Raw genomic sequence first — 23848 nt, forward strand, 5'->3', positions numbered from 1 at the left:
TCTTAGTAATTGCAGAGAGCTCATGAACCAAAAATGTAATTTTGACCTTTTGTAACATAACTCAGTTAGATGAAGTTAATACAATTTACAGCCAGAGAAGTTTGTCATTTAAAATTATTAGTGCGCTTACCCTAAGATTCTAATGTTCAAATGTGGTAATGTGCTGGTGTTCGCTGCCAAACACACCGTTCCCCTTGTCAGACTGAGTCAAAGTATATCAGATGTCAGAAATTATAAGATTTATTTTGCATACATTTAAATATTTGGATTAGGAATGTCAACTTTTAACCACCAAGAATATGTTTTACCAGTTACACATCTAATTTATAGGTTAATTCATTCACGGCTTCACTAGCTAGCAGTCTGTGGGACCATTTCTTCCAGAGAGGAAACAAACTTGAATGTAAATTATGTGCTGCTACTCTTCAGTGTAGTAGTAGTAGTACTATTCTGTACCACATTAAGAACAATTAAATTCAGTTCAATTCAATTTTATTTGTATAGAGCCAATTCATAACAGAAGTTATCTCAGGACACTTTTCAAATAGAGTAGGTCTAGACCGAACTCTTTATAACATCATTTACAGAGACCCAACAGTACCACCATGAGCAAGACCTTGGCGACAAGGGCAAGGAAAAACTGCCTGTTAAAAGGCAGAAACCTAGGACAGATCCTCCGGCTCTAGGTGGGTGGTCGTCTGTCTCGACCAGTTGGGGTGAGAGAGAGAGAGAGAGAGAGAGAGAGAGAGAGAGAGAGAGAGAGAGAGAAACAGACAGACAGACAGACAGACAGACAGACAGACAGACAGACAGGTGCACAGTAACAACAGTATTGGCAATGGCAATCTAGCGGGACCATGGCAGGAGGCTCCACCAGGATCAATAAGAACCTGGGAGACGAGAAAGCACAAGAACTCCGGGGAAGAAGTGGAGTTAGTAACATGCATTAATGGGACATAAATGAGTGCAGAAAGAGAGAGGAAGAGAGGAGCTCAGTGCACCATGGGTCTAGGCCTATAGCAGCATAACTAAGGGATGGTTCAGGACTCACCTGATCCAGACCTAACTATAAGCTTTATCAAAGAGGAATGTCTTAAGCCCACTCTTGAATGTGGAGAGGGTGTCTGCCTCCCGAACCACAACTGGAAGCTGGTTCCACAGGAGAGGAGCTTGGTAACTGAAGGCTCTGGCTCCTGTTCTACTTTTAGAGACTATAGGAACCACAAGTAGCCCAGCATTCAGAGAATGTAGTGTTCTAGAGGAGTAATAGGGTACTATGAGCTCTTTAAGATATGAAGGGGCCTGACCATGAAGAGCTTTATAGGTGAGGAGGAGGATCTTAAATTCTATTCTACATTTTACAGGGAGCCAGTGCAGAGAAGCTAGTACAGGAGAGATGTGATCTCTTTTTCTAGTTCCTGTCAGTACTCGTGCTGCAGCGTTTTGAATTAATTGGAGCGTTTTAATGGACTTATTGGGGCAACCTGATAATAAAGAGTTGCAGTAATCCAGCCTTGAAGTAACAAATGCATGGATTAGTTTTTCTGCATCTGTCTGTGATAGGATGTGTCTAATTTTTGTAATATTGCGTAAATGAAAGTAGGCAGTCCTAGAGGTTTGCTTTATGTGGGAGTTAAATGACAAATCCTGATCAAAGATAACTCCAAGATTCCTGACAATAGTGCTAGAGGCCAAGGTAATGCCATCTAGAGTAACTATATCTTTAGACAGTGAGTTTAACATCAGAAAATTGCTGCTCATCCAGGATTTTATGTCCTTAAAACATGTTTGTAATTTAGATAATTGATTAATTTCATCGGGCTTGATCGATAGATATAACTGCGTATCATCTGCATAACAGTGAAAGTTAATGGAGTGATTCCTAATAATGTTGCCTAAAGGGAGCATATATAAAGTAAATAGTATTGGTCCAAGTACAGAACCTTGTGGAAATCCATGACTAACTGTAGTACTTATTGAAGATTCATCGTTAACATGTACAAACTGTGAATAATCTGATAAATATGACTTAAACCAGCTTAGTGCGGTTCCTTTAATGCCAATTTGATGCTCAGGTCTCTGTAAAAGAATAACATGGTCAATGGTGTCAATTGCAGCACTAAGATCTAATAATACAAGTACAGAGACAAGTCCATTGTCAGAAGCAGTCAGAAGGTCATTATTAACTTTAACCAGAGCTGTCTCTATGCTATGATAAACTCTAAATCCTGACTGAAAATCCTCAAATAAACTATTGTTATGTAGAAAGTCACACAACTCTTTGGCAACTACTTTCTCCAGAATCTTAGAGAGGAAGGGGAGGTTAGAGAGTGGGCTTTTTAAGAAGGGGTTTAATTACAGCGACTTTAAAGGACTGTGGTACATATCCTGATAATAAAGAAAGATTAATCATATCCAGTAAAGAAGTGCCAATTAAGGGAACAACTTCTTTAAGCAGCCTAGTTGGGATCGGGTCTAATAGACAGGTTGATGGCTACGATGAAGAAATGATTGAAGTGAACTGATGAAGATCAATAGCAGAAAAACAGTCTAATTATATATCTAAGTTTACATTAGTAAAAGTCCCTGAACTTGGAGAGCCACTGATAACTGTTGATGGCAGTTGGTGATTAATTTTTTCTCTAATAGTAATAATTTTATTATAAAAGAAGCTCATGAAGTCATTGCTACTTAAGGTTATGGGGATATGTGGCTCAATAGAGCTGTGACTCTCTGTCAGCCTGGCTACAGTGCTGAAGAGGAACCTAGGGTTATTCTTATTTTCTTCTATTAGTGCTGAGTAATAGGCTCCTCTGGCATTACGGAGGGCCTTTCTATAAGTTTTAAGATTATCTTGCCAAATTGAGCGATATTCTAATAATTTGGAAGAGCACCATTTCCTTTCAGATTTCCTAGCTTTTTGCTTTAACTGGCGGGTTTGGTGGTTGTACCATGGTGCTAGTCTCCTATGTTTTAATAATTTCCTTTTTTTAGGAGCGATAGAGTCTAATGTTGATCGTAGTGAGCCTGTAGCACTATCGACAAGATTAGCAATTTCAGAGGGACTAAAGCACCCAGCTGCCATGTTCAAGGATGGCTCGCAGCCAAAGATCACGTCACCGCTAGCCATGGGGAAAAAGATGCACGATGGTCCTATAAGTGGTCAGTCAGTAAGGGATTCAAAGAACTAACGTTACTCAGCTCAAGCCCGAGTATGTTATGCCATTGAGCTACTGTGACCAACTTAAACACAGTGACATTAGTAAATTAGATCATTAGAGTTACGATTAACTAGCCAGAGCAGACAAGCTGCTATTGCTCAAAGGCAGAGCGGGTCATCCACTAATCGGAAGGTTGTTGGTTCGATCCCCGGCCCCTCCCGCCACGTGTCGAAGTATCCTTGAGCAAGATACTGAACCCCAAATTGCTCCTGATGCCGTGCATCGGTGTGTGAATGTGTATGAATGAGTTAGTTTCTGTTCGATGGGCTTTGCCATCACTGAGTGAATGTGTGTGAAAGGGTGAATGTGGCACGTAGTGTAAAAGCGCTTTGAGTGGTCAAGTATAGTTCCATTTACCATTATCAAGCTAGCTCTTACTACCAACTACTAGACAGTGACAGCTCTCACAAATGAAAGCTACAAAGGTCCAGTGTGCTCCTCACTGACAGCCTCTCCATCTGGCACATGTCAGATAACTTTGTCCAGAAGATGACTAGTGAGGTGGAGACATGGGGCCTCAACCTGGCCCCCCAGCTGGAAATACAGACAATTCAACGTTTACAACTCATGCAGAGCTCTCAGTTGGCTACACTTTGGCTACACGTCTGCCGTGGCAGATCTGCAGATGTGTGTGATGATCTGTGTGTGAGGAGAGATTTGTCTGTGTGCCTCAGTAGCTGTACAGCCTACAGACCACCAGTTGGCGGTACCATGACATTGTTGTGCTGTGTATTGTTTTTAAACCTACTTTAGAATTAATTATATGGGTCAAAAAAGTATTTGGAAAAACGCTAGATGAAAAATGCCAATGTTTCTGGGGGCCGGGACAAAAACACAACTTTAAACTTTATTCAGTGATTTGGTGAAAGTGGATGATATTTCATGGAAAAATGATTATCTGGTTTTCCCTCTGATGTCCTCCGGCTGCTCTCTGCCTCATCTTTCAGTGATTTGTTTAACTGTGGCTGGGTAGTGTAGCTATTTGAACACTGTGAATACAGATGGCTGGAGACCAAGAAGCAGAGGTGGGTTTCTCGCCGTAACCCCCACTCAGGCCTTCAGAGGTGGGCACTGATGCCCAACCTCCCTCTCACTCCTCTCTGCTTCATGTCTCTCCTGTCTCCCCCGCCTGAACCCCCAGACCGGCTGTAAACCACCTCGGTACTGTACTCCCTGTTGTCAACTGTCTCCATCAGTCTCAGAGGCTGTTTGGTCCCAGTACATGTTCATTTCCCAAGCTACTGTAAGTTCCTTATGCCCTCAAGGCTTTTGTCAGACAGAAGTGGGCGTGGCTATTGAGGCACACAGACAAATCTCTCCGCACACACAATTCGCCACACACATTTTTAGATCTGCCACGGCAGTGTAGTAAAAGCCACGTGTAACAAGAGCCAATTGAGAGTCCCACCTGGGTTGTAACCACAAGCATGAATTGTCAGTATTTCCAGCTCTTCAAATCGTTAGACTTCTCAGTCATTAATATGTCTGCATTTACAGATTTGCCCACACATTTTTCAGATTCCTCTTCATGGAACAGGAGGTAGAAGTGAGGATGTTGCAATCTCCAACTACACTGCCAGATGCCACTAAATCTTACACAGTGGACTTTTAATGGGTGTTGGGCCTTCGAAAGCTAAATTAACCAAAACTGACCTCCCTAGTTTGGATATGGGAAGGATATCAAGTCATTCTATAGTCCAAGTTAAGTCACTTGTATTAAAGTCAGGTTGCAAGTCTCTTTTGATGAAGTCAAGTATAAAGTCACAGAGTGAGTGGTTAGCCCTGGGTTTTGGGTTTGGCTGGGCTGCTTGACCTTTCTGCGTGGAGCGCATGTTCTCCCTGTACCTGTGTGAGTGTTCTCTGGGTGCTCCAGCTTCCTCCCACAGTCCAAAGACATGCAGTTGGCAAATCTAGAATACCCGTAGGTGTGAATGTGAGCAGGAAGGGTTGTCTGTCTCCAGGGTGTCCAGTCGCTCCTGCAGTCCTCCAAAAGATCAGACGGTATAGCCTATGATAGATGGAGTGTAAAGTCATCAGATTCATGACTCAGCCGGACATGACTTGAAGGATAGTTACTCCAGTCCACACCGTTGGTAAATATACTTTATATATAATAATATACTTTTTTGAGGGTGTGTGTTGTGTGAAGACAGTATGATACGTAAGGCTAAATATTGTCAGGAATGGACCAGATTTGGGTCCCCATTGTAAGCACAGCCTTCTGAGAAAATGAAATACATTTAAAAGCGATAAGCCTTGTGCTACAGTCTGTAGGAGGGTTAATGAGGTGCTCAGAGGTGTTAAAAGGCACTCTGGGGTTGCCTATGTTAACATTTATATTTTTAGAAAAATAAAATTACCCAGCAGTCCGGATTGCTTCATTATACATTTTGAATTTTCCTGATAAAATCCCATTAGGCACTTCCATCTGCACTCCAAGATCCAACAGTTCCTCTTTTATATAGTCATCTCATGATTCATCCATGGCATGTTTCTTTTTGTAATTGTTTTTCTAATTTTAAGTGGTGCAGCAGGATCAGGGGCTGGAGCCAATTTATTGTTAAAAGCATGAAGGAGAGTGTTGATTAAGGAGGGAGTAGATGTAATATGGTTTCTGGTGATATGTGCTAAGAAATTTGAGATGTGATATTAAGATTGGATAAAATCAAGGTCGGTTTGGTTGGCCTCTAGACATATATATTCCATCTAACTCTGTGCTCACTCATTCCTCCATCCTTTTTTCTCTTGAGATGTTCTTCTAATGATTTAACGACGACATGTGGTCTGATTTTTCACTAGCATTTTCTATAGGCCTGCCAGACTTCCTGAAGGAGTGTTTTGAAGGTGTGTGGATAATGAAATCCTAACATTTACCTACAATAACCTTCGGATAGGCCTCTGGGTGTGTAAGGCTCGCACAGGATCATGTATTCTCTAAGCCCGCTGTCAGACGATGATTCTAGTGCTATGTGATTATCTTTGGCATATTGATTTGGCTTGTTAAAGATCGACTCTGACATGAGCAGCAGAAGCAGATGCCGGGCTAAGTGGTATCAGCAGCCATGAATATCATATGGCTAGGCGCTAATGCTCGACCTTATTGCTGCTTAATGAACCGCTAAGAGACGATCAGTGCCATTTGCTCACCTCCCTGCATCCAGAATGAACCGTAAGTACATTGCTGCCAGCCAGTTTGCACTCAGTGCTGCAACCTCAGTCTCAATTTTTCCTGGACGGAAGGTCAGGGTGCTTCTTGGGAAAACTGTGCTCCCCGCAGAGCAGCAGCAAGGAACTTTACCAGCCGAAGTAATTAAATGTACTGCATAAGCAAAAACAAGCATGAACACCGGCATGGACGTGCACACTAATCCACACAGCCTTTTGCACAAGCAATTGCTTAGCTAGATGAGATAATGAGGCCACAGTGCAATTATGGAAATCGGAGAGGCAGGTTTGGGCATATTCAGCCCCGCATGGTGCATGCTTGCTAACATGGCACACTAATTGGCTGGAGCACCAGGACACACAGAGACAAAAGCAGCCTGAGGGAGAAGATTGAGACAACCCTTAAAGGATGGACACATAAAGACAGGCAGCAGTAACCTCCACGTCAATCCCTTTATGACTAAGGACAAAATGGGTGCCGGCAGGCAGTGCTTAATTTGAAAATTAATGGGCCGTGGGATTTTTTCTATCACTTAAGACACTTTGCAGCCCCAGTGCGGTTACCTCCATCCTGCCCTCTCCCCTGCCTGGGTTTTACGACTCTTCAGATGGCCGAGGATGTAGAGACCTTGCATACGCTGCAGTAAATTCATGGCTAATTTGATTAAACACTGCTGCGTCCTTGTTGCTGGTCAGACATAGAGGTGCCCAGGCACAACCTGGATGAGCTGTGCAGGCTGATTCCATTTCATCGTACAGGCCATGTTCAGACTAATTCTGTTTAATGTTGTTTCTATTGTAATTTGTATTGTATTCATTAACATTGGTTTTGCACATGTTGGTCTGTCTTTGTAAAGCACTTAATATATGCACATATATGTAAAAAGTGCTATATAATTGAAATAAACTTGAAACTTTAAATTGAAAGGGGTGGACAGAATTGCAAACTCCTGTGAAATGAAATCCATTACAATATAGGCCATCTGAAAAAGATACTGCCTTTGTGAAAGCATTGCGAAGGTGTCACTTTGGGCAAAACCTAAACCTTACGTATTTAAAATAGAATTGTCCTCTCTTTAACAAAGGTAAGCATTGTAATATATCAATTAGCAAAAAATAATAAGTACTGAAGGTAAGAATCAACTGTAATTAGCTGCTAATTAATATGCTTCATATATTCAAAGACATCCTACCATTAGCTAAAAGTTAGCAATAGTTCACAAAATAAAAATCTAACTCATTCAAATAATCACCTGATATGAACATAAAGCAATATTGTAAACTTTCAGTGCCAGTGCCATATAAAAGAAGGTACACAGTAGAATGGCAGTGGATTGTCTTTTTGTCCAACTTCTTCTTCTTTGGTTTTCTGGAGGACTACAAACCAACATTAAAGGTGTATGCCGCCACCTACTGTATCGGAGTGTGTTAAATCATGACTATATTGGAATTGGATTTTTGATTTAAGTATTTGATTAAAGCCCTTTGAATCTGTATTTGTTGGTCCCTTATCCCCAACAGACCCCCTATACTCCAAACCCTTCCCACATCCATCACCCTGTCCTGCAGTCTTTCCCTTTCCATATTAAACCTTCTACAATCCATCAGCACATGTCTGACACTCTTTACAATAACATGTTTCACACTTATCTGAATCTTTCTTTTTCATAATGTTTGACGTAGCATTTAACCCTGTATGACCTAGTCTTAACCTGGTTACAATTATATCTTCTTCTCTGCTTGTACTTTTCCTACTCCTTACTCTAACTGATGTTTGAATTGTATAATAGTCCTTACCCGTTGATGTCATTATTCCATATATTTTGCCAAGTTTCCACTATTCCTGCTGAATGATTGATTTGACCTCTCCTTCCAAAACATATTTCTAAAATACCACTATCGTTTTTGTTTAATGAACTTTTAGCAAGTTTATCAGCCACCTTTTCGATTTCCACATGCGTTGGTATTAACATCAGTACATAGCTGTTGTAGGTTCAATAAAATCACATATATTTCCATTATTAAATTATTTCTAAATGTTTGTCCTGACTGTATAATTTAAATTACGGCTGCTGAATCTAAACATATTACTACTTTGATTGGTTTTAACTCCTCTACCCACTGAAGACTGATGATTATTGCTATAATTTCTGCTGTGTATACTGATAACCTTTTAGTAATTCTTTTAGCAATGCTCTTATTGAATTCTGGAATGTATATTCCCACACCTACATAATCATTTTTTTTCATGTTTTGACCCATCTGTAAATATGTTTAAGTAGTTATAATAATGTCTGGACAATTATTCTTGAGTCAATCTCCCAATATCAAGTTCCTGGCTTCCCTTTTCTAATATTTGTAGATTAACTTTTGGTTGTGGAAATAACCATGGGTAAATGTTATTGATGATAACTGCTGGACTGTGTTGAATAGTGTCTAGTTTATACTGTTTAACTTGTTTATATCCCATCCAAAACCTCTACCTGAAAAAGTTGTATATTCCCAACAGTTCTGTAGAACTGTTGATGCTGTATTTCCGGTTTCTCCTCCCTGAATTCGGATCCAATATGTAAGTAATAATTTGTTTCTCCTTAACTGTAATGGTAGTTCACTGGATTCCACAAGCAATGTGTTAATGGGTGTGGTTTTAATTGCTCCTAAACCTAGTCTTAACGCTCTATATTGAATTCTGTCTATTTTCTCTAGATGAGTTTTCACTGCTGCCTCATATACCATATAGCCATAATCCATCGTTGCTCCTATCAAAGCCCTGTATATCTGTAATAATGCTTCTTTGTCTGCTCCCCATTCAAACCCTACCACATATCATTCATTAAATTTAAAATCTTTTTACACTTAGTCTCTACACTTTCAATATGGCTCTTCCATGAGTATTTATCATCTATCCATAAACATACCTAAATACTCTAACCCTTTCCATAGGCTTACTATATAATGTTAATGTCTGCCCGTTCTCTATTTTCTTTTTAGTGATCATCATATAGCATGATTTGTCTACTGAAATTTTGAAACCCCATTCATATGACCATTTTTCAACATTAGTTATTGCTTTCTGCATGCATTTCATCACGTGAGACATTTTCCCCCCTTTTCCAGATTGCTCCATTGTCTGCGTATAATGATGACTGTATACCTATTCCTATATTTTCAATATATCATTAATCATGATATTAAAATGAATTGGACTGATTTACACTACCTTGTGGTATCCCATTTTTGATGACAATTTTTTCTGATATCTCTGATTCTACTTCAACTTCAAATGTTCTGTTTGATAAAAAATCCATGACCCAGTTGCATAACCTTCCAACTATTCCTAACTTTTTATTCATTCATTTTAATTAAAATACCTACTCTCCACATTGAATCGTATACTTACTCTATGTCAAATAAAACTATTGCCATTACTTCCTTCATGTTTATCTAAAAAATATGATAACCTATAAACAAAAATGTTTTCCATAAATGTACACAGTTACAGCTATAGGTCTATAATTATTAGCATTAGCCGCATCTTTCCCTGGTTTTGCAAATGGTAAAATGAATGCTATCTTCCATTTTATAGGAAGTCTTCATTCTGTCCATATTTTATTGAATAGCTTCAAAACTACTTGTAATACATCCTCTGGTAATTGCCTGAACATGGCGTAACATTACTGATCTGGTCCCAGAGCTGAATACCTGGTGCCTTCAAATGCCCTTCTCAATTTCCTCATAGTAAATTCCATATCCATAACTGAACTGATTTCGAACCTGTTTTCAAATCATCATTTCATTATATTTTAACACTTCCTCTTTCCTTTGTTTATGGAAATCTGTAAGATGATTTCCCCTATGAACACTAGCAATTTTTTTACCTAGAAGGTTGGCCTTGTCAGTATCCATACTTGCTACATTATCCCCATCTGCAAAACCTGGCATCTTATTGGTTATTCTTCTTCCACTCATCTTTTTAACCATATTTCATACTTTACCAAGAGAGCGGGATCTCTTCCAATAGAGAAACACAAATGTCTCCAGGTATCCCTTTTAGCTGTTTTTATTAATTTGGGTGCAATGGCTCTCTTTCTTTTATATTCGATCAAATTGTCCATATTCATATTATTTCTGAGGTTTCTAATAGCATTATTTCTTTTTTTAATAACCAGGCTACACTCTTTATTCCACCATGGCACAATTCTTTTATTCCTAGTTATCAATGTCTTGGGTTTACTTTGTAAGGCAGCTTCCTATACCATACACATACAACATTCTTTAAATTTGTTCCACTGAGCCTTCTTAAAGCACCATCTATATATAGGATCACTTTCTTGAGTACATTTATCAATATTTAAAGTAGCTACATATAATTGGAAAATGATCACTACCTATATTATTATTGCATAATTTCCATTCACACAGACTAGCCATATTTGCAGAAACCAATGTTAAATCAATACATTACATTTAAATTCTATTTATATCAAGTCTTGTTCCTCTACCATTATTTATACATATATTATACACAAAATTCTTTGCATCAATCATTTCTTCAAATACTGTTCCATTATTATCCGTATGAGCACTTACCCATAAACTATTGTGTGCATTGAAATCTCCCAAATACCAAATTTCCATTTGACTGTTTTCTCCCATTAGTTCCTCAAATACTGCTGTTGTTAGAGTATGGCATGGATTATAATAATTAATTACTTTGATTGATCCTTTACTTCTGTACACCTCAACTACTGTGCATTCATGACTACCTGCAGGAATAAGTCTTCTGGATGCTAAGTTGTCTTTTATTAATGTGATACATCCACCCTCTTGATTGTTTCCTCTATCTTGTTTGATTGAGTTATATCCTGCCAGAACAAAATCCTAGATGTGGTTTCAGCCATGTTTCCTGAATGCATATAATATCTGGTTTATCATTTAATCTTCTATTACTTTCTTAAACTTCCGTTCCATTTGCGATCAAACTCCTGGCAATCCATTGGAAGATGATAGGAACCATTAATGGAGCGAAGCCTGCGAGCTAGTTCAGGCAGTCAACTCGAGTTGCGCTGCTATACACAGATGACATGCCTTATTCCATAAGGAACCGAGGGTGTGACTGTCTGCTGCTGAAGGAGCTACTCAGGGACCCCACAGTGTCATGTAGGGGGTGAGAGGTGTTTTCCATGAGGGATGTCAGCTTCACTAACATCCTTTTTCTCACCCACTTCCTCTATGGAGTCCAGAGGACAGTCCAACCAACCAACCCTTCCAATATGGCGGTCTATTTAAGCTGCAAAATATCCCAGCTCTCCCTCTGCTCTGTCAATGCCGCTGTTGCCCTGCATCCGTATTACTGCCTGCTGCGCTGTACGCCCCACCACCACCCCAGCATCCACCTGTAGGCTCTGGCTAGGGGTTTAAGGTATTTGCTCATCACTCCCTAATATCGCTATGTAAACATATCTGCGGGGAGTGATGAGGTCTGAGCCTAGATGCCAAAATCTAAATATGCTATACTGCTTTAATAAACATTTCAAACGTGAGTTGTCTGACTGAACCAAGTTTATCACTAACCACATCATATCTAAATGGGTTCATCACTTCTTGTATTGTTTTACTTTCTGTATCCCAAGAAATCCCAAGATACTCTTTTGCTGCTTCCACAATTGTATCAATTCTCTCATTCCTGTCATTTTGTTCTAATCCAATGTAAACACTTTACATATGAATGCAACAAAGTTGACTTTTTCCACTAACATGGTTCCTTCCTTTATTTTACATTTGTGTGAGGCCCTATGGCCTGTCTGCAGATTCTGTCTGTGCTTGCTGTAACTGGAGAAGCATTACTGTTTCCTGAGATTTTCTTTTTGGTGTTATTAACCTTTGGAGTCTGTTCATTGTTAACCAATGCCTCTGCATATGAAACATTGTTCATTATTTTACATTTCTGTACTTCTCTTGCATGCTTTTGAACTGTCCATCCCCCAAACGCTGCACTGTGATTTCCTCCACAATTACAGCATTTAACTGGCACATATTTCCCACACTCTCCAAAAGCATGGTTCCCTCCACATCTTGCACATCTTTCTTTGCCTTTCCACTGGCTAGCAGTATGCCCCATTCTTTGGCATTTAAAGCATCTTAATGGTAGTGGAATGAAATCTCTTGCTGAATAACTAAATAAGCCTAACATAACTTTCCTTGGGATGTTGTGTTCAAACTCAATAATTACTGATAGTGTCTCTGCTCTTTCTCCATTTCTTGTTGTAGTAATACGCTTAGCATCAAGCACTTTCCCACCTTCAATTCTGTTTTAATATCCTCCATTGATACAGATAATGAAATGACTTCCCTATGTCTAGCAGCTGATCCAGGAATATGGGTTTTAACTTTTTTCCCATCCAGTATGTTCATTTTCAGAAGATTTTCATGTTGGTCTTTGCTCACTGCTTGCACAAGAATATGTTTGTTTATTCAGATACTTTGCAAACTTCACTTTGCCCACATCCTTTTCTAAAGCTTTAGCCACCGTGATGAGATGGAAATGCTCAACAAATGTAATAATGATTTTCCATTCATTGTTTTGATTTCCGACCCTTGGACTTCGATATGCTTTAGCTCTCTTGACAGTTTCATCGGACTCTTCCCCTGAGCTGCTCAACTTGCTCCCATTTCTGTTTGATTTTTTCTTTCTTTTAAGCGCCACTTTCCCAACATTATCCCAACATTCCTCCTCACTTAAAAAAGTCATGATTTTACATTCACGATACAGATGATTGTAATTACCAGCTCGATCACAGAACTACTTCCGCATCCACTTCACTCCTCAAACTCCTCCTCCCCTCCAACTTCTTCTTCTGTGGATATAACAGGAAGTACAAAATCTACAGCCTGCATTACTCAAATTTATAGTATGAGTATAATTTTCCCTGCAGTTACAACACAGCCATGTTTCCATAGTAAACCAGAACCCAGGTTGTCAAATACAGATGCAAGCAGTGTTCAGTTAGCTGTGATTTGAAACTTCACCATTAGATGCCACAAAATCCTACACACTGGTCCTTTAACTTACATTTTTGTTCATTCAGCCTTGTGTTTATGAAGGTGTAGTTGGTTAATTAGAATTTGACAATTCAATTCAATTTCAATTAACTATACATAGGTATCAATCACGTGACCTTTTTGTTGTGGCCGCCATCTTTAGGACCATAGCACCACCAACCGATTCCAGGGGAAATGGCTATCGTTAACGTCAAAGAAACGGGCTCTGCTAACGTTAATCAGATGATCTCTCATCTCTCTGATAAAGAAAAGCAACGCTATTCCAAAAAAAATTATATTTTAGGTTTTGATCTGTATTTACTTCCGAATCAACTACTGATCCCGCTGAAATCTGTCGTTAACTTGCCGAACATGTCTTTTGGCGACATTTACATCTACCTCGTCCACAATCCTTCTCCATACATCGGGGAGTCCCTCAAGGCATATAAGAGCACTGAAGCGTACATGTATTTTAAATCAGGATGGGTGAATGATCCTCGAGTTTATCATCTGGAGATAAGGAAGCTGTTCTTATTTACAGGAAAGGTAATATGTGTTTACTGATACTAACTTGCTAGGTGGTGCTAGGTGGCAAAGCTAGTACTAGGTCAATGCTAGGATAATAATTAACAATTGCCAATGGTATTTCGTTTTTTAAAACTGACCTTAGGTTTGTTAGCGAAAACATATTTAATGTAGAAAATAGCTAGGAGTCTTAGATAATGCTATGTTTAACTTAAACATCATTGGTCTGGCTATATTGCTAAACTTATAATTCACAATTTGTGTTCCAAACTTAAGGTGAAGCATTCACAAAACCTTTCTGTGACCCCAACACATCCCTGGATCACAGTCCAAGAGGACGGAACAGTACTTATGGCTCATTGCACCTGTAAGGCAGGCCTAGGAGAGGTCTGCTCTCATGCAGCAGCTCTTCTATACTCTGTGTTGGCTGCTGCTGATATTAAAAACAGGCAGGCTTGCACTCAGAAGCCCTGTGCTTGGACTCAGACAAGTATGAACTCTGTCAGAGGGGTCCCATATGAAGAGATCTGCAACATCAGTTTCTCTCATTAACAAGAGCCATGTTCAAGCCGTCAAAATCAAGCTCCTGGTTGTCCTGATATCAGACCATCAGATAAAGACTGCCAGGCATTCTTTGAGGCGCTTCATAATAGTGAATTGCAGGAGTCCAAACCAAAGAAGAGTGCCATCCTCTCTGTCATTGAGGGCCACTCCTCACAGGTAAGATACTCTGCTCCACAGAAAGACTGAAAAGCTCTTTTGTGGCTTGTACATGAGACTTTACAACTCATCTTAGTTATGACAGGTCAGTTTAAATAGTCTGGACACTTTATATGGTCACTTAAAATGTCTGGTTTCTGTTTCTCTCTCACAGGTACATCCCAAAGGTGATGCAACTGGACTTGCCAACTCCTCTTTCCACCCTGTACTCAAGCACCCAGTTGGAGATGGACTTTCCCTTGCTGCTGGTTGAGAGTACCAAGGTCTTTGATGATCTACATCTAACGAAGCAACAGGTAAACAATATTAACATTCTTCTTTTAGTTTGCCATAGGCCTACTTCAATTTTATTATATTTTATTGTAATATCCTTAATGATCAGGCTGTGTATTGGTACACCTCTTAATATTTCCATCAGTTCAGGTGAAATAAATGATAAGCCTTTCCATTTTGAAAGTAGTCCTATGGATTTTTTTCCTGAACGTAATAAGTTTTAGTCAATATGTACACATCAGTGCTAGGTTAATCTCTAAATAGTCATGTGTCACTAACTTTTTTCCCCAGTGTTTGATAGTTGAGGAGGAGACCAGGGAGCAAAGTAAATCTAGAGTATGGTTTGATCAGAGGGCAGGAAGAGTCACAGCGTCAGTTTTCAGTGAGGCAGCCAGAGCAGGCACATCTGCATCCTTGATCAAAAGAATTTGCTATCCCCGTGCTTCTCGGTTCTCCACTGAGGCAACAAGGTACATTGATTACAGAACAGTTTCATAGGAGCTCTATGCATAGGCCTACTGTGCATCTCTTGAGAATTTCAAGCTAGACAACCATGCATAAAGCAGAATTAATTGGTCTAGTTTGTTAGGCTTACAGCTTGCATACAATAGTGCTTGCAAGTTTGTGAAGCCTTTGTTTATAAGCCAGTAAATCAATGCTTTTTAATTGTCAAAATGCAACACCTTCTGGTAAATGATAGGCCATGATAGACTTGTTCACATTTTAATACACATCCTACATTCCAATCTTTGTCAGATGGGGTCAACAAAAGGAGGACAGAGCAAGGGAAAGCTATGTTGCTATGATGCAAGACCACCATGACGACTTCCAGGTGAGGGCATCAGGGTTCATCATCAACCCAGAACTCCCCTGGATTAGAGCATCACCTGATGGTGTGGTTTCCTGCACTTGCCATGGAGATGGCGTTTTAGAGATAAAATGCCCCTTCAAAACCAGGAACTGCTCTCTCACTGAAAGCTGCAAGGATTCCTCATTCTGTCTTGGCATAGGAGAGGATGGGGTCATGGCACGGAGACACATCCACAAGTACATGTATCAAGTGCAGGCACAAATGCACATTGCAGAGGTGAGTTACTGTGACTTCCTGGTGTGGACACCACAGGAAGTTTTCACCCAGCGAATTTTATATGATCCTTTCTTCTTCCACGATGCTTACAGCAAAATGGTGAATTTCATCAAAACTGGAGTGCTACCTGAGCTGCTGGGGAAGTGGTATACAGCACCACGCCTTACTCCCATAGACACCACAGCCACAAAACAGCCACCTGAAGCGGGATGCTACTGCGGTCAACCTGCAGGCACAGATGTCATCATTTGCACATCTGGAAACTGTAGGCGAAAGCACTTTCACAAGACCTGCCTTAAGTTGACCAGGGTACCTAAGACATGGAAATGTGTGGAGTGTAGAAAACAAGTTTAGTATTACCAGTCTGTGACAGGGGAGCTAATGGTATGTGATGGAAGATGTATATATTGCACATTTATTGTTACCGCAATGTGGCCATGTACAATAAAGATCACAAGTGTTATGTAATTGAATGAATAATATTTTTTAATCCAAATTAATTTTAGCTGATACCAATATACACACACTTCATAGTTTACTTCGCAAAACTAGTAGACTAAGACAAACACAAAACAACTTTACAGGAAACTCATAAGTAACAGCCTTGTATAACAAAACAAAGATTCAGATATATTTACATTTGTACACAATTGTTTAACATTGTGACACTAAGGAAAACAATGTTACTGACACCCATGCTATTGCGAGGGGACAACAGATTGGCAAATGTTGCACAGAGCACAGCACACTCTGACCATCTTGTCAAGAGATGTAAGCTCTCCTGGAGTTGCAGTCTGGCAGAGAGAAATGGGTATTGTGCTTTGTAAAATGGTGTACTTGTTCCTCACAAGACCAATCACCCGTTCAACATGAATTCAAACAGCTGCTAGCCCCCTTGAATACTCAAGTTCACTTGGATGCAGTTGCTTTTTCCCTCTAGTGAACGCAGGTATTTTGAGATGAGCACTGTACAATCCCACAGCATCTCCTACTGTGAAACCTTGATCTGCTAGGACCAAATTACCAGGTAACAGATTTTCCAGGTAGCCACAGTTCTCTGTAATGTGCCTGTCACTTGCTCGCCCTCCCCAGCCACGAGACACAAACGATATGACTCCCTGTGGAGTTACTGATATCAAGTACTTGGCAGTATTGTGGTGCTTATATTATGAATATGTTTGTGCTTGGGCTCTTAAGTTTTTAGGTCTCTTAATATAATTTCAAAGTCTAATTTGAATCTGATCCTTACTGGGCCACAGTATGACTCTAGACAACCTACCATGCAAGACGTTTAATGTACTGTTAAAAACTCGGCCCGCAGTAAGCTTTGACACATGAAATATATATGACAAATAACATAACAAAGTGCAGTGGTAAATTCAGTCTCATTACCGATAGGATACCGAGTCATGATGGCGCCCCTGTGTTTGGCTGGCCATCTCCCTCTGCTGAGAGTGTTACTGTTTTTCTTGTATCTGCTGTTTGTTGTACGGAGTGTGTCACCGCTGCAGGTGTATGATCGCCTGACACTTCTTAATATTCGTGAGTCTCTGGAAAAACTGCCAATTTGCGGCTTTGCTTGCTCCCTCCCGGCTGTTCCTTCTTCAGCACCCCACGAGCTGCCGGTTGTGGGGGCGGTCTGGCTGCTATATTTAAGGAGAGCTTCAGATGTCGGACGATAACCGCTAATAATTACTCCAGCTTCGAACTGCAGCTGTTCGTAATCGACCTTACCTGCCCTGTGCTGTGTGCCACAGTTTATTGCCCACCCAGATTTAATAAGGACTTTCTTCAAGAGTTCTCTGAGTTTTTGTCTGAGTTTATCCCAAAGTTTGATAAACTGTTGATTTGTGGAGACTTTAATATTCATGTTTGTTGTGCAGCAAATCAACTGGCCAACCAATTCAAAGGCCTTCTAGTTTCTTTTGATCTCACTCAATCTGTTAATGCACCAACACATGAGTATGGGCACACTCTTGACCTTGTCATTTCTCATGGGCTTTCAGTTTCCCTCAAAGAAATAGTCGACACTGCTATCTCGGATCACCTCCCTGTTGTTTTCGACTTTGCTGCCCCCCCACCTGCCAATAAGCCAGTTTCCCCAGCTCGCAGACGCCGAATCTTTACTCCATCAACGGCTGGGGAGTTTGCTGCTGCCTTCAGAAACTCTCAGCTGCTTGATGACTGTGGGCTGGTTCCTCCCCTTTGTCCAGACAGCCTACTCTCCACTTTCCATTCAACATGTTCTGCGATTCTTGACTCTGTTGCCCCTTTTAGGCAAAAAACTACCAAAACCAAGTCAGATCCCTGGTTGAATGACCACACCCGTCTGCTCAGACAACAATGCAGACAGGCTGAAGGTCGGTGGAAAAAGGATAAACTGCATGTATCCCTGGGCTGGTTAAGGGACAGTTTGGCTGCCTATCAGAGAGCTCTAAAGGAAGCCAAGTCCAAATATTTGTCCTCCATTATAGCTAACAGCTCTTATCATCCAAGACTGCTATTTAATACTATTGATTCTGTCGTTAATCCAAGCCCTACTGTCCTGTCCGATGCCTCCACTGCAACCTGCGAAGAGTTTGTGTCTTTTTTCACTGATAAAGTGGCATCTGTCAGGCAGAATATCTGTAATATGAATATGTCTCTTGATGATGTCTGTGCTCCTCCTGCACAGACTGCTGTCTTTGAGTGGTTTGAGACCGTTTCTCTGTCTTCTTTTACTAAGGTGGTTAGTGGCATGAAATCCACAAACTGTCCCTTAGATATTATTCCAGCCAAGTTTTTGAAGGAGGTTCTGAGCTCTGTTGGGTCAAGTCTGCTTGTTTTTATAAACACTTGTCTTAGCTCAGGGTCTGTTCCAGCTGCCTTCAAACACGCTATGGTTAGGCCCCTCCTAAAAAAAAATCCAATTTTAGATCTGTCTCCCACTTGCCTTTTCTTTCTAAGGTTTTAGAAAAAGTATTTTTTATTCAATTACAGACATTTTTGGAGATCAATTCTATTCTTGATAAATTTCAGTCTGGTTTTAGATCCCGACATAGCACCGAGTCAGCACTGTTAAAGGTGCACAATGATATTGGCTTGTCTGTGGATGCTGGGAATCCTGCTGTGCTGGTGCTGCTGGACCTCACAGCAGCCTTTGATGCAGTAGACCATGCAGTCCTTGTATCTCGCCAAGAGCAGCGTGTTGGCATCTGTGGCACCGCTCTCCAGTGGTTTAGGTCATACCTGGCAAACAGGAGTTTCTCTGTCGTGATTGGTGACCACAGCTCCTCAAATGCATCGCTGCCCTGTGGGGTGCCACAGGGATCTATTCTCGGCCCTATTCTGTTTTCATTGTATGTGCTACCTCTGGGATCAATTATAAAAAAAAACACAACCTGTCTTTTCACTTTTATGCCGACGATTTGCAGATATATTTGCCCATGAGACCAAACGAAAACACTGCACTTACTAAGCTGCTGGACTGCATCACAGATATAAAGCAGTGGCTGTCACAGAACTTTTTGCACTTAAATGACAGCAAAACTGAATGCATTTTGTTTGGTTCACCATCTATGTCTAATGTTTTCACCACAAACTCCGGCCCCCCTTTTTAAATCACGTCAAAAATCTTGGGGTAACATTTGATAGTGGGCTCAAATTTGACAAACAGATTAGCTCTGTTGTCAGCACGAGCTTTTTTCAGCTCCGTCTTTTGGCCAAAGTAAAGTCTTTACTCAGTTGGCAGGATCTCGAGAAGGCAATCCATGCTTTCATCAGTTCAAGACTGGACTACTGCAATGCCCTTTACGTTGGCCTCAGTCAGTCCTCAATTTCTCGTCTCCAACTTGTACAGAACGCTGCTGCCCGATTTTTAACAAGCACGTCCAGACGCAAACACATTACCCCTGTGCTGTCGTCACTCCACTGGCTTCCAGTCCTTTTAGAATTGATTTTAAACTTCTGTTGTTTGTTTTTAAAGTCATTAATGGCTTGGCCCCCTCTTACTTGTCAGAGATTTTAACTTTTCGCAATTGTGGCAGAGCCCTGCGCTCTTCGGGTCAGCTTCTGTTAGAGGTCCCTAGGTCGAGACTTAAACAGTGGGGCGATCCTTCTTTTGCCGTCGCTGCTTTCAGACTGTGGAACAAACTGCCCCCTTGACATTCGCACCACTACTGAGCTCAGCCTTTTTAAATCAAAGCTTAAAACCCACTTTTTTAGATTAGCATTCAATTCTGACTAGGGCAGTACTGTCTCTTAGGTGTACTCTTTCTGTCTGCTCCTTTCTATGCATTTCTGGAAGGCTTTTAATACCCTGCAGCGCTGCAGCACTACAGCACTTTTAATTGTATTTGTATGTTATGTATGTGTTATGTATTGTTTTATGGCTTTGTTGTAAAGCACTTTGGGTACCTTTCGGCTATTGTAAAGGGCTATACAAATAAACTTGATTTGATTTTATTTGATTCTCATTAGAGTCATTAAAAAGCTTTGAAAGAGAGACAGTCCAGGTCCCACCTTGAGGAACTCTGACACAAAAGTGAATACAACCATCATCTTGGCAAAGGATGGAATTCCAGTTAAGTCCTGCACCATGTCATCATTGTCCTTGAAGGTTTCCTGGCTGAAGGATAACTTGCCAACCTTTTCCCTGAGCTGATAAACTTCTGACCTCAGTGCAGTACACACTTCTGTCAGTTTCCTCACAGTTTCTTGGCAGGCTTCATTGGAGCATGGTACACTGCTCTCAGCATAGACTGCGGAATTACAGTAGTTGTGATCAGCTGTCTGACCTCTACCCTCCTGAGCTGAGGTGTCTCCACAGTCATCAATCTGACTGCTGTTATCACAGGGTGCCACCGGTCCAACATCATGCGTCCTTCTCTTTCTTTTGACTGCTTGCATTTGCTCAAATTTGCTGTAGCTATTTCTTTTTCTTTTGCGTTGCTCAGGTGTGAGATAATCAAACAAACTTAGCACATAGTCGGGGTGTGATGGATACTCGCTCTTCTGACCTACAGTGGAAGAAAGAGATATAGTGACACATTAATGAACCGTGTGAGACTAACAGGTGGGCTACACTGGGTAAGTGAAACGCTCCGTTCGCGACGCACAAAAAATATTTTTAGAAGACTAGTTTATTTATTTATTTATTTATTTATTTTTTTAACGTACGCGCGGCCATCACATCTGATCATAGTGGAAGGTAACGTTAATTGTTACAGCAGACGCAACGCGAACGGAACACTTCAGTTATGTGCCTGGTGTAGCCTCCTTATAACATCTCTACCAGAAATAAGTAATGTTACTCGACCAAAAATTGAATAACGCAATATAGATGAGCGTAAATTAAATAATTGTGACTGATCTTATTTTGTGAATCACTGTCATCATCAACATTGTTGTGTGGCATGTCATTGTATCATTTTAGGGTTGCTAGCTAACATGGCTATCGATAGCTTACGTCAGTTAAGGAGTTAACTTACCCGAAATAAAGTGTTCATTGCACAGTCTGGAGTGTTCTGTTGGAGTCCAGTGATCCCTTTTAATGGCAGCTAACCACTTATGTCTCCTTTCAGTGTTTTTAGGAATGTTATAAAACGTCCTGTTTTTTTTGACCACGGCACAGCAGATAGAAGGCTTTTTTACTTCTGGTCCCTGGGCGGTCCTAAAGATGGCGCCGGCTTTACTCTGTGACGTCACATGAAACCCAAGTATAATTAATTAGATTTTCAGAGACTGTGTACCACTTTTTCTGTCACTTTCAAAATTGTACCAAATCTCCTACTACAGTCTTGTCAGTGTTAACTGACCTTAAAGAGCAACAGGTTGAGCACAAAAATATATTTTTCATATAAAAAAAAAAATCTAACTCTTTACGGCCCTGAATATCCTGCCATGGTAAGAGCAGGACAATTAGGTGCCTGCAGGTGCAATTACATGCTTTGGCAAGCTGACACTGGAAATGGGAAATTATGTAGCATTTGCCCCTTTCAGAGAATTTGTCATTTTGTCGGACTCCCATTAAAAACATTTATTTTTGACTAAGAGTAGCAAACAAATGGAAATGTTCAAAGCCCTTTTCATGTCGGGTCAAAAGGATTTTTGTATAAATCTCAGCTAAAGACAAACACAGAGCTTTAACAGAACACTGAGATACAGAAATGGGCAGCAGCAGCCCACACAGTGTGGTACACTCCTTAAACCCTTTTCTTCATGCTGCAGACAGAAATCATTTAAAAAAGTGAACAGACAGAATGTTTATTCACTAAACTTGAGACATCAAAGAACTGCAAGCATGACACCCGAAAATTGGTGGTGGGCGAGTGTTCTCTTGTTGGTTTTCATTTCTTCCTTTCCCTCCAGCTTAATGTGTCCTCTTTGGCTGGTTTTAGTATGAGTGGGTGACATGCAGACATGAGCAATATTGGATTGTAAAAGCTTTTTTTTCTAATTATTTAATCCCGCTTTCTGGGTCAATAAAGCCAATCAATTTCTGTCACAAGTGCACCCCCTCATGAGATGATGAGTCGCTCATGAAACGGTGCATAATCACAGCTAATATTCTGCAATTTGAGCTCAGAATGAGGCTCTATAGTATCGTGGGCTAATGTGCACAGTTGATCTTTTCATAAATGAATAATGTTCCTGCTCTTTTACACCCTGTCGTTTCTGACTTTATCCACTCATTTGACTCTGTTTTCCTCTTCCCACTAGTTTTGTTCTTTCTGGGCCTTTTTCTTCCCATCTTCTACCAACACTTCTCTCTCTTCTTCCATATCGTCGTATTTTTTTTGCTTGTCCCTTCCCTCGTTCCCTTAATGCTGTTTCTCCTGCTTTCCACTTCCTTGACAATCCTCTCTTCTTGCCCTCTATACCAGGTTTATTCAAGATGAACTGTGCCATGCCTGAAAAGTTGATGAGATCAGGTGGCAGCAGCAGGAGGTGGTGACAAAAAGCTGCAGTCAAGTCAGACAGTTTTCAGCAGACTTCAAAGAATATAGATTAGATTATACTTTATTCATCCCACAACGGGGAATTCACTCGTCACAGCAGCAAGTAAGTATTTGGAGTGAAAAAAAATAAATACAGATAAAAGACAGATATAAAAGCTATGGTGAGTAGTGGTGGTAATTGGAAACAGAAACTACAACATGATCAGGTGGTGCAGGTGTTGCAGAGTCTGACAGCGGCAGGATGAAAGACCTGCGGAACCGAGGGAACTGTCTGCTGCTGAAGGAGCTACTCAGGGACCCCACAGTGTCATGTAGGGGGTGAGAGGTGTTTTCCACGATGGATGTCAGCTTCACTAACGTCCTCCTCTCACCCACTTCCTCTATGGAGTCCAGAGGACCGTCCAGGACAGAGCTCGCTCTCCTGATCAGTTTATTGAGTCTCTTCCTGTCCCTGTCCGTACTGCCCCCCCCTCTCCAGCAGACCACAGCATAGAAGATGGCTGAAGCCACCACAGAGCCATAAAAAGTCCTGAGGAGAGCCATGCACACTCCAAAGGACCTCAGTCTCCTCAGCAGGTTGAGGCGACTCTGGCCCTTCTTAAAGAGAGCATGGGTGTTGTCAGTCCAGTCCAGGAAGTCACAGAAATATTGACATCCTGTTAGATTCATCTGTACATATCCTATCGATATACATTGACACTTCAAGCATTGGACAAAGTACATTCTCTTCTGTCAAGAAAAGCTAACTAAAATTTCAATGGCTAAAATTAAATCGACACTGTTTTTCCCTAAAGTCATAGTTTCCTGTTTACATGCAGGTTTAACAAAAGTTCAAAAAGAGTGGCACAGTAGAATTGCCCACAAGTATTAAATAAACC

The 23848-nt window shown here is 40.7% G+C and overlaps 1 long non-coding RNA gene across 1 annotated transcript in view; it reads right to left on the reverse strand.

Moving 5' to 3' along the window:
- Positions 1-475: 475 nt before the first annotated feature.
- Positions 476-23848, reverse strand: part of LOC127378022 (uncharacterized) — a 167646-nt gene continuing 144273 nt past the window's right edge. Inside the window, exon 2 of the long non-coding RNA XR_007887802.1 lies at positions 476-662. This is a non-coding gene — a long non-coding RNA (uncharacterized LOC127378022). The remainder of the gene's footprint in view (positions 663-23848) is intronic.

Source organism: Dicentrarchus labrax, unplaced genomic scaffold (genome assembly GCF_905237075.1).
Source record: "Dicentrarchus labrax unplaced genomic scaffold, dlabrax2021, whole genome shotgun sequence".
NCBI classification, from domain to species: Eukaryota; Metazoa; Chordata; class Actinopteri; family Moronidae; genus Dicentrarchus; species Dicentrarchus labrax.